The following is a 17,974-nucleotide window of genomic DNA, read 5'->3' as shown; positions in this document are numbered from 1 at the left end:
TAAACTAAGTTTTTCTTCCTTCTTCCCTCCCCAAGGACTAACTATTGCTACTACAACACAAAAATTTTGCCTTAGACCTCCAAACTTCAATATTCTTCTTTCAAAAAATAGAGTCCAAACACCAGCTAAACGCAACTTTTGCCCTTCATAGCTTATATAATTGCAGTGTTCTCACTCTCTAAAACCAAAGTATGATTAAAATTATCTTTAGTTCCATCTAAATTGTCCCAAGATGCTTTAACAAGCCCCAGCCTGTGAGCTGCCACCAGACAGTTCTCCCCAGCCTGCCCATGGGCACTGTATTCCAAGTGCCTGACAAGCAGCTTCCGGACTGTGGAAGGACACACGGAGATACTACTGTCTAATCAAATAGGTCTCAAAGTAAAATATTACTTTCATGCTCAGCTGGTAACTTTACACCAGCTCCCCAACAGATGATGCTGTGGACTGGAAATCTGGAAGCAGCAGCAACAGGAATGTAAGTCCTGTTCCTACATGTTTCGACATAACCCTGTTCAGCAGTCCTAAACAAAGGCTTGTGCTTATTCAACCTACAAATAATTTTAATCATCATGTGTTGTCTAAAACTGGAGTACGGATTCCTCTCTCTGGACATTAATCTTCCTGCTGCTTGTCAGAAAGAAGAGATTTGAATTAGGGCTTTGAGTCAAAAGCACAGTTAGCATTTGCAATTGTGCAGACCATGTATCGAAATTTCTGTTCCTGTTCAACATCATGTTATAAAAGTAAACTTTAATTTCATTAGTGGGCAATACCTAAAACACAACTCCAAATTGTTTTAAAAACACACTGGAAGATAGTATTAAAAATATCCTCAAGGGAAGTGTATAAGGTTCACACACGGAGTTTAAAGTTCCCAAATACAAGATCGGTGCAACATTACTCTTCCCCACAGACACCTCCACAAAAAAAAAAATCAAAACCAAAACAAAAACAAAACAAGTAAAGCCCTCCTTCCCCTCTGTCAAAACAAGAGGTACCCAGGACAAAAGTCACATTTCCCATTTCTTGGTACCCTTCTCCCCAACTTGGGCAGTACCAGTCCCGGCAACAACAGAAAAATATCTCTGCCAAAGTGCATGGTTTAATCCATACTTCAGAGAAATTCTTTACTAAGAGAGTGGGGAGGTGCTGAAATATGTTGCCTAGAGATCTTGTGGATGCCCCATCCCTGGAAGTGTTCAAGACCAGACTGGATGGAGCTTTGAGCAACCGGGTCTAGTGGCAGGTGACCCTGCCCCATGGCAGGGGGAGTGGAACTAGATGATATTTAAAGTCACTTACAACCCAAACCACTCTAAGATTCTATGATGCTGTGTTAAAAATCAACAAAGTAAGTCTACGTGAACTTAGAATTACAAGTAGACTCAAGGAACATACAGTCCTTTCTTGGACATAAAAGTTTTCCTTTACTGAAAGCAAAATATTTGATACAGAAATACAAAGACTATCCAAAACATTAAGCATATTTTCTAAATGATTCATGTTTAAAACTCAGACCTTTCTAAACCCATGGGTTTTCCATAGCTTTGAAAATTTTGTTCAATATTTCTGAAATGTCAGCAGGTTTTCTCATCTTCCCCAGCTGATGTTACCTAAAACATTTTGCAAAAAAATCTCAATATACATACAAGCATGGCCTGAATTACTTGGACACAACCTGAGTTCAGATGTTCAAGACCAATCTAGAAAATCATGGCTTTGATCTTCAGAGACTAAATATACATTTTTAAACATTTTAAAATGAAGGATCTGCATATAGTATTTACCAAACAACTGTATTTTTTGTTATTGTGTTTGTGCAACACAAAAAGGCAAAATTTAATAGACTCTCCATCAGCAGAGTTTCTGGAATGTACAGCCAGAATTTCTTTGAGCTCTCTCATGTCAACGATGGTTGACATTATGTTTCCCAACTGTAAAAGTAGGGCAGTTTATGTGGATCACAGAGATTTGGCCCATATGACCTTTAGTACTTAAGTAACACTCCCCTAGAACAGTTAAAAAGAACTGTTCTTTTGGCAGCCCCCAAAAGGGGACTAAGAAAAAGTAACATTCCAAAGACTCCACAGCTATGAAATTTTTAACAGAATCCTGGCGCTCAACAGAAGCTTCAGGGGGTCCAGAAATCAAAAAGACAAAATGATTTTTTAATGAGAAAACCGTCATCCAAGGTTCAAACCATGTATCAGCTACTCATCTACATATACAAAGGCCAGTCAATATGCTCGATATCAAAACCATCAAGAAAGGCAATCAAATGGATTTGCCTAAATGAGTGGAAGGACCAGGAAGCATGAAACAGCCATTTCCACTTAATACTTTTATCTAATTACCATTGTCAAGGAAATTTCTGATTTTCTCAACGCTATTTCCAAGAAACAGGCCCAACTCAGTTTAATGCAACCTGGTATACATCATTATAATTCACTCAGGTGACACAAGAGGAAACCCCAAACTTAATTAGATCAGTTCAGATCAGTTGCTATAAAATCCATGGGTTTTGTTATTTGGCACATTTAAACCTATTATCCATTTAATCAATTAGAGAAGAGGATAACGTGAAATAGTTCTTAAGCATGCTTCAAAGATACTTAAATCTTCTTATATTTTTTTCTTTTAATTCCAACACTTTCTATGATCAAAAGCAGCATGTTTAAAGCCTTCCTCCAATTGTAGACCAACCTAACTCAATAATTTCAAAATTTTTTCCACTGAAGGATACCTTATTACTAATTTCTAACCTTGAAGACACATCCCCTTGTTCTTCCACGGTCAAGGCAAACATTTTCTACTTGCATTTCTCTACAACTTTGCTCTAAATGCTCAGTACCAGCCACACAGAAATTCCATGAAGTTTTAAACAAACTTTTTGCCAAATAAAAAACCAGTAAGGATCATGTAATCACAGGTTAAAGATATAATATTTACATGGAAAACAGACCTACAGAATTCTTCCATCTAGCAGAAACGGCTGTAATACAGTCAGTGGAAACAGAGGCCACACAGACTGGAAACTGGAGCTATTTTGAACACAATTTTGAAAATGTTTTGAAGAATTACTTTTAACCCCTAACACAGATTTTAAATTGGGACTAGATTTTTTTTTTCTTCCTAGTTCAATATTTTTCTATCTGATTTATAAGATGTCCCACCCAGCCTGCAAGGTAGCTACTTTTTTTTTTCCAGTACACATACAGATACAGCCAAAGGTAAGTGCCAGTGCCTTCTGCCAGAAACACTTGAGAGTCAATTCCAGTCTGGTTTCAGCATTTGCAGATATTCCATGCACTCAGAAATGTCAATGATGTCAATCAAAAAGCCTAGGAGACAATTCAAGAAGTCACATGCAAAGTCATGATGTTAAAAACATTTAATTAACACATTTGTGATTACAAGCAAGACCCTCACTGCTGACTGCCAAACAGCAAACCACAAAACAGTCCCTGATTTTTTTTCATGGAAAACTAACTTGTTTCTAGTTTCTAAAAGACAAGAGATACAATTCTAAATGAAATGGACTGATCAAAGATGCAAAAGAGACTGTGCTGCTATTGAAGGAAAGACTGTGGGGTCATATGAAACTTAAGAAGACAACTTTTCTCAGGGCTTTACAAAGCATCCTTTTCAGCTCCTGGACTTGTGGTCTATGATGCTGCAACTCAGGTTCACTCAAGCACTCTATTTAGAACTCCAGTCTGGAAGTCTTCAGCACTTCCTACATTCTAGCAAATATAATCTTTATTTTAGACATATAGAGTCCATATATCTTCTCTCATCCAAAATTTGAGCTCCATAGGAGCTTAATTTACAGTGATCAGGAATTCAACACAAGTTAGATATGACCAATCCAAATTTCTCCTTGTGAAAAGAAACATTTCAAATCTGCTTTCACAATGGCTACTTCTTGTCACTGTTGAGCATCTTGTCACCTGAGCATCATCTTGGAGGGGGCAAGGGGAAGCTAACAGCAAACATGTTATAGATTTCCTGCATTTCCTTTCTGGAGTAAAAATTTTCCTCAGGGATGAGTTTTTGGTTTAGAATTATTTATAGAAACTAGAAAACTAAAAGCCATTAAGTACAATTGTCTCATGTTATTGTGTGATTAGAGATCTTCTAAGGTCATCTTAGAAAATATTCAAAACACAGTGTAAAAGAAACAATTGTGTAGAATGAGACTATGATGAAAAACCTGGAGGATTAATACAAGTCAGGCACTTCCTCAGGAACCCAGAAAATTCCAGTTCCTTTGGTGCTGAGACAGCAACAAAGACATGGGGTTCAGTCACCTTCCAGTGAACTGTATGAAGTCTTGAGACAAGAACTCAAGAACAATTGAGTTCTAAGTGTAAGATGTAGTACAGAGCAGCCCAACTGATACAACTCGCAACCGACTGAAATAAGAAAAGCCAAAATGAAACAAAAAACCACAACCAATGAACAGACTCATTTTGCAAAATGCATCAACACTTGAGTCAGACCCTCATCACACCATGTTAATGGAGACTCCAACTCTACAAAGACTCCTGTTCCACCCTCCACAATTGCCTACCTGTCTTCAATTACAGGGAAGTACATGTTTCCTTTTATTGACTGAAGGACACAGGGTCTGAAGAATTATCTTATTATTTTTATTAATAAATAGAGGTTATTTAAAAGAAGCACTTGACTATAGTTCAGAAGACTGAATTGAAAACCTGGAGTATATTTTTGCTACAGTATCACCCAAAAAACAAAAGCAGACAATATTTCTTTCTTACTACACAGAAAGAAAACTAATAATACCAAGCTGACATTGCATTTTGGTATCAATGCTCTGTTAAAAGGAAATTCACGACTTCCAGAATTTCTGCTTTATTTAGGTGACTAGTAAAAAGAACTTGCTAGCTATAATGGTTTACTGTGACTAACTTAAAAAAAATATACATGCTTCTTGAATAGCTCCAATAACTTGGGAACAACAAAGGAAACAAGATTAATCAAATGCCTTCTCAAATGCATGCACATCCTGCATCAGCAGTTTCCTATGCTACCTTCACAGACAAGGGTGAGCCATGCTGGCTATCTTCCCAGTGTTATGACCTGTAAAGGATACAAATCTAAATTTGCTAAAATAAAAATACCACTGCATCTGGTCTGTTAAGAAATAATAAATTCTTTTTTTTTTTCAGAAGTGACAAGTTAGCAAAAGTTGCTTACATCCAAGTTAAAGCACACAAGAAAGAAACACAATTATATTTCACAGGTTATCAAAAAAGTATTTGCTTTGTCAGCTTCCACTCTATAAAACTCATTCAAGTTTTACTGATGCTGTAATTTAACTAATTTCTTCACGCATCCAGCAGCTTGTGTTTTGTGTTGATCCTCCTTTGCTACGGAAGCTTTTGACATCATTCTAGAAACATATACAGAGCACATCCCATAATAACAGCATAGGGAACCCTAATACACCAGGCGTGGCTTTAGAGATGAAGGCTGAGCCACCCAGGAAGTGCTCTAATAACTACATCAGCCTTCCCGTAAGCCTTTACTGCTAAGGGTCTCTTGAACTAGATTTATACTGAAAAACATCAGAGAGGTATAGGAGGGAGGACTGATGTTTTGCCTGACATGTTCTTCTGTTGTAGCAATGGACTAAAAATTAGACCTTGACTGTAGTGAATGATTTTCATCTTCTTTGATACTTGGCTGCTCCCTCTTCTCTAGGCATCCTATAGTTTACCTCTTCCCCCAGCCTCAAAATGCCTTTTTAAAAAATAAAAAAAAGTTACTCTCTAGACAGAAATGAGAGAAATTCACATTCATTTTTAAAGCTGCCAGCTATCAGTAAGTCAAAAACTACAGAAACAGCAGAATCACTGAAGATACCGTAGAGAAAACATGACAGCAGAAAGGGCCAATCCTAAAAATCAGCACTGATGCTATTCCAGGTAAGAAAAACTCCTTGCAATGCTCTGAACTTTTTTTTGTTTGGGGAACACCAGGAGGTCGGGAGCTTTCCACTCTGCCACTGGAGCTGTGCTAATCCTGCACTGTGCTGAGCCTCTGAGCTCAGCTAGTCAGCGAGGCTCTGCCTGGAAGGTGAACCACATCTGCTCAGCCCCCTCCATTGAGCATTCCCACAGATCAGCAGCCACTGCTCCAGATCATGCCTTCCCCAGCACAGGTGGCTGCTTCCGTCTACACCACCCTGGTCAACACCAGCATTAATAATTTTGGACCTCTAGTAGTTACTCCCCTTCTCAAGTCCTTCCTACTCTAAACTGCTTCCCTCGTACACATTAAGCTGCATCTAAAATTAGCCTGTAAAGCAGATTTTCATCTCAAAGCATCAGTACTCCCCCCACTTCCATATTTTCTAAAACAGGAAAACAGAATGCTACTTTAATCCAGGAATCCAGTGAATCCACATGCATTTTAGGTGGTAAAAGGCATGCGGTGTTCTTTGGAGGGCCCAGACCAAGCTCAGTGCATTACAACCGGTGCAAGGACCACCGTGAACAGCCAAAAGAGTCTCCAACAGAGCAGCCAGCCACAATAGCCTGCAACAACAGAAAGTACTCTGTCCTGCTGATTCACATGGGGAGCAAGCATGTTCTACTGCAGAGGTTCCAGGCTGTGTTGAGCACACATGAGCAAAGCTTATCCTAAGAGGCATGTTCCCCACAGCAAATTGTTCTCCACGTCACTCTCCCAACCTCAGCCTGATGAGCAGGGTTAACTGTAGGTTGACAGCTTCCAAGTAATTACAGGCATCCCAATCCAGTGCTTACTGGTATGACACTGCTCATCCTCAACAAGAGAATGCAAAAAACAGAAGAAAATAAGAAATTTGATTAAAACTCTCTCCCTCTCTCCAGTCTTTAAATTCTGCTTCTACCAGATGTTTTGCCCTGCATCTCTCCACTACCCTTCTCACTAGACACCGAGCCTGGCTGATAAGTAAAGCAAAAGCCAGCATCTCTTTCATCCTCAGAAAACCACACTGAGGCAGCCAGTTTTACTTGCTCTATTGTACAAACTCCATTTGCAATCTGTCTTGTTATATGCAGTCCACACAGAGCATGTGAAGCTGCATGCTCATCTACAGGCCTGACGCCATGCAAATCCTTCCCATTTCCAGCAAGTTGTGAAACACAAAAGGCAGGATATCCTGGAAGTAGCAACATAAATGAAAAAAAGAAAAAATTAAAAAAAAAATAGAGCAAGTGTCCTGGGAATAACTTACACAGGACTTCTTTAAGGGCAGCAGCTGATCCTGAAAAAAGAAGTCTGATTCAGAGGGAGACACATTGTGAAGACTCCACAAATACATGCACCTGAAGCACCAAGGAACCAGATCATTCTAGAGTGATCCAGGCAGATGAATGATGGACAAGACACAATGCAACCCAGGAAGCCAATCCAGGTGACATGCTAACAACATACACTGGAGTATTCGTTATGTTTTATACTCCGGTGAACTCCAAATGAACACTATCACATGCATCTGGGTCAAAATTTGACTGCCATTACATGCAACAGTGCAAAGAGGTGATATCAGTACAACAGAACCAAGGTTTGCATCTACATGTTGTAGATGTTGCCTGTAGCACCCAAGCTCCACACCAAGCCATTCCTGTCCCACCTGGATGGGAGTCCTTGGAGGAGAGCCCTGGTACCTGAAAAAGGGGAAATCCTCCCTCAGAGATGGGAAGATCTTTTAAAAATCCTTCATTCTTCTCACACATTTTCTCCTTTTTAGTATTGAAATAGATGTGAAGACCTTGACAGAGGTATAATAATAGAGAAGGCACAGTTGTTTTTCTTTACTTCCATGCCTACTAGTGAAAGCTTTTAGCTTATATTAGAAGCGCAGCAGAGTTCAAACACTTGCAGGAGGTGCCTGAGAGAAGTGGTAATTTGTCAGAAAAAAGGAAAAAAATCCTTCCTTTTTCAACAGTAGTAACTTGAAGTCTGTTAAGACACGAGGTTCAAAAATAAACAGCATGCCCACCAAGCAGTAAACATTTTTTAAATGCTTGCTAGCATTACTAGACTAATTTCCCACAACATAAAATTGGTTTTCCTGAAAATGTGGCTACTATTTCATACTCAACTTGTTTTGTCTCTGTCTTCAGATGTGTGACAATTACACGGCTTTTCCTTACACAAAGGCCTGAAACAAAGTAAAATTAAATACTTAGAAAAAAAATCCTGCCTTTACCACACAGATATGCCCACTTCATTGTCAGACTGGGGACTTCTACTTAGAATTTTGTGGGTTTGCCCGCCTATAAGACGTTCATCACAAAATTAGGTCATGAATTTACAATGAAGCAGCTGATCTAACTAAAAAAAACAAGGCCACAGGAGCCTCATGCACAGCTGTATCAAATTCCTCCCTACAGCTTATGTACAGTGGAGGAAGTAACAGATCCTTTTGAAAAGGCTCCTGTCTTACCTGGATCCTCTCAAAACTTTTTGGTCATTTTCAACAAGAGGACCAAAGGTAATAAGAGAGGCCGGTAAAAAGAACGTGCTGAGTCCTAGAAAAACATGAGACAATTAGTTTTCATTAATTAGAACTAACCACACCTTAGCACACCTTCAGATTGCACTCCAAAACCTTTAGCTGTCTTGGGGTGAAATACTTAGCCCAGATTGCAAGGCCTCGGGGTCTTCTTATGCCCCTGGCAGACACATCCAAGGTCAGTGCCTGGGCACGTATGGGGATCAGGCAGCATCTTGCAGTTGATGAGGAAAACATGGCTTTAAAGTCCAGCCCAGACATGGTAGGAAGGGCAACCCCCAGTGCTAACCGGCTTTGCATACAAGCAATCAAAACACCACTTTTGTTCTGCTACAATCTTTAAATGTTTCCTCTTGAATCTGCTGGGGTCTCTCTGGTCCTCTCAGGTCCCCAGACTTTCCTACCTTGGCATCACCCTTCAGTCTTCATGTGTTACTCAGAAGGAGCTCACCTCAAACTACTCCTCCCAGTAGTTTCCCTCTCCCCTTTTTCTACCTCCTCCCTAGGACTAAAGTAGCAGTCAGTAAGAAAACGTCAGTGATATGTAGTGCCTTTTGTCTGCCCTCTTCCCTCCCAAAGGGATTCATCAAGAAACCAGGCTTAATACAGAAAACAACTCATCTCAAATAGTTGTTTGTTTCTTTTAAATCATACAAATTTCCACTTCTATCCTATGCACTCAAGCAGTCAGTACTTATTCCTCACACAAAATCCCAAGCTTTTACTAAAAAAATTAAAAATAAAAATCAAGAAATAATAGAACTGTATTTCTTTTAAGGGATAAAAAATCCCTTTCCTTCTACAGAAATCAGTAAATGATCTGAGACTGTAACAGAATGGTTTGCAACAGAAGCTGTAGAGGACAATCTAAAAAAAGAAGTCTATGAACCAACTTTACATGTTATAACCCCTGCTAGGCTGACTACTACATGAACAGACACAGAATTCTGTAGGAACAGAAATAAAGAAGCTAAACTCCAACACTTGATAAAATAAAGTCCTTTCAGTTCCAAGTTAAAAGAAATCTGATGTAATACTTGACAAAAGTACATACATGCATGCAAAACTGGAAAAAGATGCAAGGATTTAAACTGAATGAGAATAATCCATAAGAGTATATGGTCAACGTATTATTTATATTTATCTTTGCTGCTTTGGTGTGGAATATACATAATTATAATTTAGCATGAAACCCAGAAATACCTGTAGTATCAGTTGTCTTATCATTGAAAGACTGCATGTTCATTGACAATAGGAAAGATTGTCAGAGACCCAGAAAAGCAGCTACTTAGACCAATGACTGAACTGTAAAAAACCCCATGTTCTGTGGGTGTTCCTTTGAGCAAGACATGACTTGTACTGCACGATAAAAGGCTAAGAAACTTCATGTCTCAGATTCCTCTCCCTGGGTTAGTAAAATAATCTTTTTCCTTTGAAAGGATGTAGACCTTTAAAGCAAAATATAAAACAAGATCTAAAATTTGGTTTAGATTACCATCAGAATATGGTAAAAAAATTATTTGAAAAAACAAATTTCCCCTAAACAAAGCTTGAAATTTGTTCTTGCATAACTGATGTAAAATAATACTGAGGTGTTAAGACTACTTTTGAAAAAGCCCATAATACACCTCCAAACACCCAAAGAAAAAGTATTTTAATACAGGACATTCATGCAGTGAACCAAACACTATCTCAAGGTCAATATAATCTGAGGTTGAGTGTCTGACCATGACTAATTTCAGATGCTTGAGAAGATGCAAGAGTAATGTAACGGGATGACAACTGAAGACAGAGATCATCTCACTGTCTCCAAAACTCCAAGTGTACAGAAGAAACAGAAGTGTTTTGTTCCCAACAGCTCCAATTCAAGACCACTACGACAGCCCATTTCTCTTCTGTTTCCCAAGAACTTTGAAATTTGAAGCAATGCTCTCAACCACGGCCAAAAGAAGATCAGTTACCAAAATCTATAAAAAGCATTGAAGGCTCTTCTTTGGAAAAAAATTAAAAGAGGAGGACAAACAGGACCAGCAGCATGCTCATCAAAAGGCAAGCCAACAAGTATGAAAGAAGGAGAAACAGCATTGTTCCTGTAGCATCCACGTAAGTAACACTACTTGCCAAACAGCAGAGAGATGCATTCTCTGCCGCAGTGCCCCATTCGTGTAACCAAGCACCTGCCATCAAGACTGGCTGCATGAACACTACCAAGGCTTCAAAGCAACTGCAAACACTGAAAAAAAAAAAAACAATTCAATAGGAGCCTATAAAATGAGACAAAGATTTATCCCATCAGTTTTCCTATCTTTGTAAAGAATTCCAGGAAACAAAACAAAAACAAAAAAACCACCACCAACAACAAAAACACAAAATAAATTAATTCTCACCTCCAAACCTACCACATGTACTAAAACCAACTGTTTTTATCTTTATACAGTAATAAAAGTCCACGTTATCTTTGGGCCTTCTGAAGTCTGTGATCTTTTACAATCCTTTCCCCTCCTACTGCTATGACTGCCCTGGTGTGTAACTCTGTCTGGGAGTGCCTGCCCACAGCATGGGAGTCAGAACTGGATGGATCCTTAAGGTCTTTTCCATCCAGGTCATACTGAGATTCTATGATTCTATTAAATTCTCTTTATGTCCTCATTTATCTCTGCAAAGAACTACTGGAGGCATTTGTCTAACTTTTGATAGAGACAATGAAGGTTACACAGGTCTAAGAGACTCCAAAACATGTTGCAGTTTCCTGACAGAGGGTGAGCTGACCAGGCCATGGCTCAGGGCAGTACACCCCTCGTGTGCCTCCCCTCATTTCTGCTCCTCACTACATGCTACTGCTGCGCTCTTACAGAAGCTCTGAAACGCCTGACATCCCTCTGCAGCATGCATATGGAGAAGAGAAAGGTGATGGGATTTGCTGCTTTCTGCAGAGCCATCAGTTTGCACTGGGATGTGAAAGAGCCCCATAACCATCATCACTGCTGGGAAGGGCACAGCATATGCCGCAGTTGAAGAAGATCTCCTCCTCTTGGAGAAGGCCAGCAGGCAGTTCCCTCAGCCCAACTATTCCCAAAATTACAACCTGGCAGAATCATAAAAATTGAAGGAATTAAAAGTGTTTGTCAGATTCTTCATTCCTGAATGCTCTGATCCCTGTTCTGGAAACTTTGCAATACATAAGCAAGGTCAACAGCACAGGAGGTTATCACACACCATTAAACCTCAAACTAGACGAGCAGCTACAGAGCATCCCACCCCCAAAACTCTCCAGTGCCTCCCCTCAAACCAGCAGAGTGCCATGAAGGTCAGGTTTTGTGTGCCTGCACACAGCGCTCACCCAGACACGACAAAAGGAGATACAGCAAAATTGTCTGTCTTGGCACAGAGGACTTTGTGAAAGGGTTTTACTGCTTATCACCTCTATCACCGTAGAGCAGCTGCACTTGAATAAATCAGGAAAGAGCTAAGCACAGATGTGAATCCAGAAGGAGGTGTCCTCAGCCCACCACAGGCACAGCCTCCTTCGTGGGTCATGCCTAAGGACTGGAGGACATGCTGTCTTCCCTCAGACAGCTTCCTCTGAAACACAGCTAATACAGTATCACCTTCTAGTCGGGTTCCTTTGGATCTGGGACTAATGAGAATGCACCTGAGATGATCAAAACCTTGCTAAGTGTCATGGCAATGAAGACGGCATAGCATATGAGAGAGAGGGACAGAGCTCTGGACGTACACATCACAAGGTGAACTTGCTCAAAATGCAAAAAGTAAGAATTTTTACATCGCTTCGGATTCAGGATCCATAGAAACATTTGGATATAATTCAGAAAGTTGCTGCTATTTTTGTAAAATACAGGTGATATCAAAGAGATTTTTGTGAACCACTGGCTTTGTTAAATTCTCTGCTTCTGTTTTGTTTCTTTTTCCCCTCAAATTTCAAATCAGTCTGCTAGGTCTTGTTAATTACAAGGAAAACAAATTTGCTTATAAAACAATTATCCGCTATGTAACTAATACTCTTAATTTAATTGTCTGTTTAACTACCTTTGCAAAATAAATTCAGCAAGCTCTTTCAAGGCATGCTGCTTCAAAAAAACCAACAGAAGAATTTTCTTTTATGGTAAATAAGGTCTTTTCTTCAGCATTTACAAATCCAGGGTTCACTCAGACTTTCAGCTTAAGACTCAGAATTTCTCTTTCGAATCTTCTGAGAGCAGATCAAACCCCAAAAGATGCACACATGGATGTGGCCACCCCAGTTCTAGTAGTGATCATGACACCTCCATTCGGCACTGCCAGGGCCAGATCCCAGTTTGGAAACTGGTCCCTTTCTGCCTTTAGCACACAGAGACCAGGCAAGCACAGCAGCAGTGACACTGCAAGCTCACATATGAAAAGTGAGGTTTAATTCCGGATGTCTGATCCATCTCTCATTCCCTGGAGCAAGCAGAAATTACGCTTCATCCACCCACTTGCAAGAAGAATCATTCAGCTGACAAGAAAAGACCCCTGGCTTGACAGAAGTGCTTCAGGAGTCACGAAAATGCTGGGTGTGACCTGCAGCACAGCCATGGCAGCCAGACACCAACCCACACTTAATCGAGCGTCCATGCCCTGCTACTGACGGTACCTGCAATTCAGCTCACAGAGCTCCCACATGCCTACAGGAGCTGCAGCCAGCACTTGCCAGCAGGTTACATGTCATCTGCCTGCAACTCCCTTTTCAGAGTGAAAAAGTCAGTATGCTACTGGGGCTCCCAAACTACCTGTGCTAAGCTGTCCACAGATAGCAACAGGCTTTGCCTCTGAGCTGCGGCACAACAGCACAGGAGCACAACCTCAGTCCTCCCCATGCTGCTCAACAAAAATAAAAAAAGCAAGAACTTATCTATTTATTTATTTATTAATACCAATATTTTTGAATTGGTATTCTAAGATGGTCACTTACTGAAAGACAGTTTTAGCATGCTCTCTCCAGTAGAATACATACCATTACCTCTCTGTGGTCATTACTTACAGAGATCATTCTACCAGAGATTAAAGTGCCCATAGATTTATCTGTGTTTTTCTTGCCATCAGAGCCTCAGGAAAAACCCCAAAGGCTGCTGATACTTCACATTCTGCTTTGCAAAACTTGTTTTTGTTTGGGTTTTTTTGGGAGGAGGAAGATGCATCCACAGATATCCGTTCAAAAATTACATTTTTCCTATGTGTCTTTCATATTATTACAGTATCTAGTAATACTTCAGAAACACAAGTTTCAGTCACCAGTATTTACTACAAACATAATACAATCATTCCAAGAAACAGCTAAGCAAAAACTTCAATAGATGGCATGTTATGTTAAAATGTTGCCATTTTAATCTTCCCATGCATGCTTTAAAAAATGGATACAAAATGAGAAACACATGTTACTTAGCAAGTCTGATTTCATTTTTTTTTTTTTAATAGGGTGACAGTTCTTTAAAAGTGTTTCAGAACCAAAGACACTGTAACACTAGGACATAAATTATGAGGCCACATACAGTATATATTACAGCAGATGATGAATACCTCAGGTTTTATCCCTCTGATTTTCCTGGTTTAAACCACAGTATGGTCCTACAACTATATTTCCTACGGTATTACAGGCTATACTCCTAAACCACAACATTTTGCTGTCAAATGAAACAGTTTGCCTCAACACTAATTCTTTTAAAACCAAATGCCTTAAACTGTAACATGAGATGACCAGCAATAATTGAAAGATTCTAGGACTTTATCACAGAAACTGCCTATCTTCTGAGTACTGAAATTTCTTTTTTCCATATAAGCTCAGGCCAGAATACAGACAGCAACTGAAGAAATCATTAAGCTCAAGCCCCTGAGTGAGAAAAAGTCAGACAATTTTGAATAATGTTTTTAATATATCCTTAACACAAGTCCTATTTGACTTTCAAAAACCTTTGCAGAAAGGAGATTGCACAACCTCAGCTTGTTCCAGCTCTCCCTAAGGCATAACAGATTTTAAGAACATCATCAAGTCTTTGGTGCAAACTAGTTTAATCTTTTTCGATGCAGTCACAGTCCACTTCTCACTAATTTTAAGACTCTAGTATCTTCTTGTCCCCTGATCTCTTTCTGCTGGAACAGAGCTTGTCTAGCCTTTGCAGAATACATTTGCCAATCACATGCAGTCTCTGTAGACAACACTTGCCAAACCCTTCCTAAGCCTTGATGACCATTTTCGGTGGATTGAGACATTTGCATTTGTCTTTCTTAATGGGCTGTGGCCAAAACCGAACACATTATTCTGTTAAGTTTCATTAGTACAAGACAAAAATTTAAATTACAAACTTCAACAGTACTGCACCCCCATGCTTACTGAGATCTCTGATAACCCTCAGACGTGCTTCAATGGTGCTGCTGCCAGGTTGACTAACTATGTGATTATGGGATCTTCTTCCTGAAAATAGTATCTTGCACTCAAATACAGCCTTTGAACTTATCAAAAACCTCTTGTCTTCCAAAGCAGATCATCAAAAATACATCCTGAAACACCTACTTGTCTTCTTCAGATTTTGTGCTAATTCTGTTGATCAAAGACATCAATGACAAGTACAAAGGTGCCAGAACTCCCCCAGCGCCACTTAAACTGACTTGCAGTTTGATGGTGACTCATGATCATTCCCCGAGAATTATCACCCAGACTTGCTATCTCTAGATCTGGTCCCTTTGGTTCAGCTGTTCTCAAACACTTCAGATGAACAATTTCCATAAGAGCAGCCCTACTGGGTCAGAGGCAGGTTTGTTGTCTGCACTAGGTCAATGCCTGAAATTAATATAAAAACTTGATAAATAATTGACAGTACTTCCCCAGTTTATTCTCCTGGGCTCTGTGTTCAGCTCAGTGACACCCTGAGCTACTGGAGGTACTTGGCACAAATAATCCTTAGTGGATTTTTCTTCCATTAATTTGTCCGGCTGCTTTTCAAGTCCCTGTAAACTTTCAATATCCACACACTTCTGAAAGAATCTCCAAAGCTTAACTAACTGCACATTGGGTCAAAACCATACCCTCTTTGTTCATTTTGAACCTGCCAGATTAATCTCATGCTTCCACACTGTGTACTGATAAAAAGTTAGTCCCCACTCAACTTTGCCACATCACTCATGAGACTGTCAAAATTTAAAAAACCTCAAAGCTTTTCTCAGAGCAGCGTTATCAAGTACCAGAAAAATAGGAAGACTAGATTGGGTCACAAAGCCTTCTCCACCCTGGCAGATTAGGCACAAGGAAGCACTACTTCACCTTGCTTATGAGAACATTATTATTAATGAGTCAAAATACTGACCCATTATCAAAACAAAGGCAGACGGCAATGCCGGAGGCTGAAGGACACAGTATTTAGTGCAGATTATACAGGAATGCCCACTCTGACTAGAAACTTGGGGGTGGCGAAATTAGTTCAACTTACTTACAACTTCTGCAAGCTAATACTGACATGGTTTTGATTCAGAAAGCTATTAAGCCCCACAAGAAAGTTTACTAGCTTTATATTCACACTGCTGGCTTTATAGTTTCACAGTCAAAGGCATAACTGTATCGTCACTAAATAGTTTATTAACTTAGACACATTAAAAACACATACACTAAAATGCAGTCAAGTTAAATCTCAATTTCTTTCTACATTATTAAAAACATTGCACAGGTTTGTAAGTTGTACTCTGACAATGTCCATATTTACTCTCCTACCTCAAGAATACTGAGATCTTTCTTTTGCAGTTATTTTATAAATTGTACACTTCATAGTTATGTTGTAGGTTAGCACAGTTTAATTATATTTAAACAAAAACTGCAAGACATTTGCTTATATATTTAAATTTTCATAATGATCATTTTAATCATTAAATTACTTCCATTTTATTAGGGTTTTTTCATTAAAAAATAAAACTAAAAACTGCAGATGACATTTAACTCACGAGTTCATCTCCACCCTGTTAATTTGTCACACTTGCAACAGAAGAGACAGTCCCGTGGCCAACCTTTGTACTCGGATGGCTGTGAACCCAATCCATAGGCCACTCTGCAGCCTGGCGATGCCAAATGAACTGTAAGAAATTAGGTCGCCTCAAAGGTCTGTTCCCCTCCCAGAGACCAAGAGGGGACACAAGTCTCGACATACAACTTCTCTTCATCTTTGTAAAAAAAGGGCCAACAGTCAGCAACATTCGGATGAAGCAATAGGTAGCAACCATCCTTTTACAGAACCTCTCATCTATTAGTTTAGCTATTGCCGTCTTACAGGCCTTTGGTGGCATTTACTAGTTCAGAACCTGAGGACCAAGCATCGAGCAAGCATCAACAATATATGTGCTGTACTGCAAGTTCTATCCAAGACCATTAAGGGGACGAACCTTTTTAAGTTTTCCTAGTCAGTAATGAACGCGAGTTACAGGAACTGGGTATCGGGTTTTGGTCGTACAAGGCGCTGATACACACTGCTCTCCAAAACCGCAGCCTGTAAAAGTACTTCATGGACAAATACTCTAAAAGAAGATGTTTTTCCATTGCACTACCAGTCACGCTGAGTTGGGCCAGTAAGGGCTGTAAAAATTTTATTTGCTGTGACAGCATAGAAATGTTCCTGAAGCAAGGAGGGGAGCTCAGTTGTAACTCTGTAGGGATGAGATTTCATAGAGGATGATACTAAAAAGGAAAAAACCAAACCCACAGAGGAAAAAAATTCCCATATCAGTGGATTTAAGGAAGTAAAGAACAGTCCAGAGGGATTTTAACTGCACCTCGCCGGGAAGCTCCGGGTGCAGCAGGTCCGTCCCGCGGTGCGCTGGCGGGAGCGCTCATCCCGCCGAGGGCCCTTTCCGGCCCTTCCCCGCCCCGATCGCACCTGCCCGGCGGGAAGGGCGGCGGGGGGGAGCCGGGGGGCAGCGCCGCGGCCGGGCCGGTGGGCCGGCGCCTCCCCTGGGCGTCAGGAGGGCGCGGAGGGCGGCGGGGGCCGAGGAGCCGCGTCCTTACCTGCTGCCGGTGTTCCTGGCGGTAGTGCTACGCTCGCCGCCCCGCCCGCTGCCAGCCCTGCTACTGCTGCTACTGTCGCCGCGGCTGCTGCGCTGCTCTGCACCGCCCCCGCCGCTCGGCCCGGCCCGGCCCGGCCCGGCCCGGCACGTCACCGCCACAGGGGCTGGCCGGGGGCGGGGGCAGCGCCGGCCGGGGCGGGGGCAGCCGGAGAGGCCGGCCCGGCCTTCCCTGCTGTCCGGGGCCGTGTGACAGGAGCCCTGGCCCGCTGTCCGCCCGCCCGCCCCGGCACTGCCGCGGCCGCCCCTCTGTGCGGGGGACACAGCACCCCGCAGCCCTGCTGGTGCTGAGGGGCTGGCTCGGGGACGCGCCTGGCTTGTGGCTGGGCCGCGATTATTCTGGGAGAAGTTGAGTTTCTTTCT

General features: G+C 41.0%; 1 protein-coding gene across 4 annotated transcripts in view; it reads right to left on the bottom strand.

The window, feature by feature from the left end:
* The window catches only part of MYO6 (myosin VI), a 107,642-nt gene extending 89,985 nt beyond the window's left edge, over positions 1-17,657 (bottom strand). For all 4 annotated transcript variants that reach the window (XM_017825734.1, XM_017825742.1, XM_017825750.1 and 1 more), the window contains exon 1: positions 17,556-17,657. The gene's annotated coding sequence lies outside the window, so the exon portion shown is untranslated. The remainder of the gene's footprint in view (positions 1-17,555) is intronic.
* Between the last annotated feature and the right edge of the window lie 317 nt (positions 17,658-17,974).

This window comes from Lepidothrix coronata, unplaced genomic scaffold (genome assembly GCF_001604755.1).
Source record: "Lepidothrix coronata isolate B3197 unplaced genomic scaffold, Lepidothrix_coronata-1.0 Scaffold4, whole genome shotgun sequence".
Taxonomy (NCBI): domain Eukaryota; kingdom Metazoa; phylum Chordata; class Aves; order Passeriformes; family Pipridae; genus Lepidothrix; species Lepidothrix coronata.
This window is presented reverse-complemented; position numbering and strand designations above follow the sequence as displayed.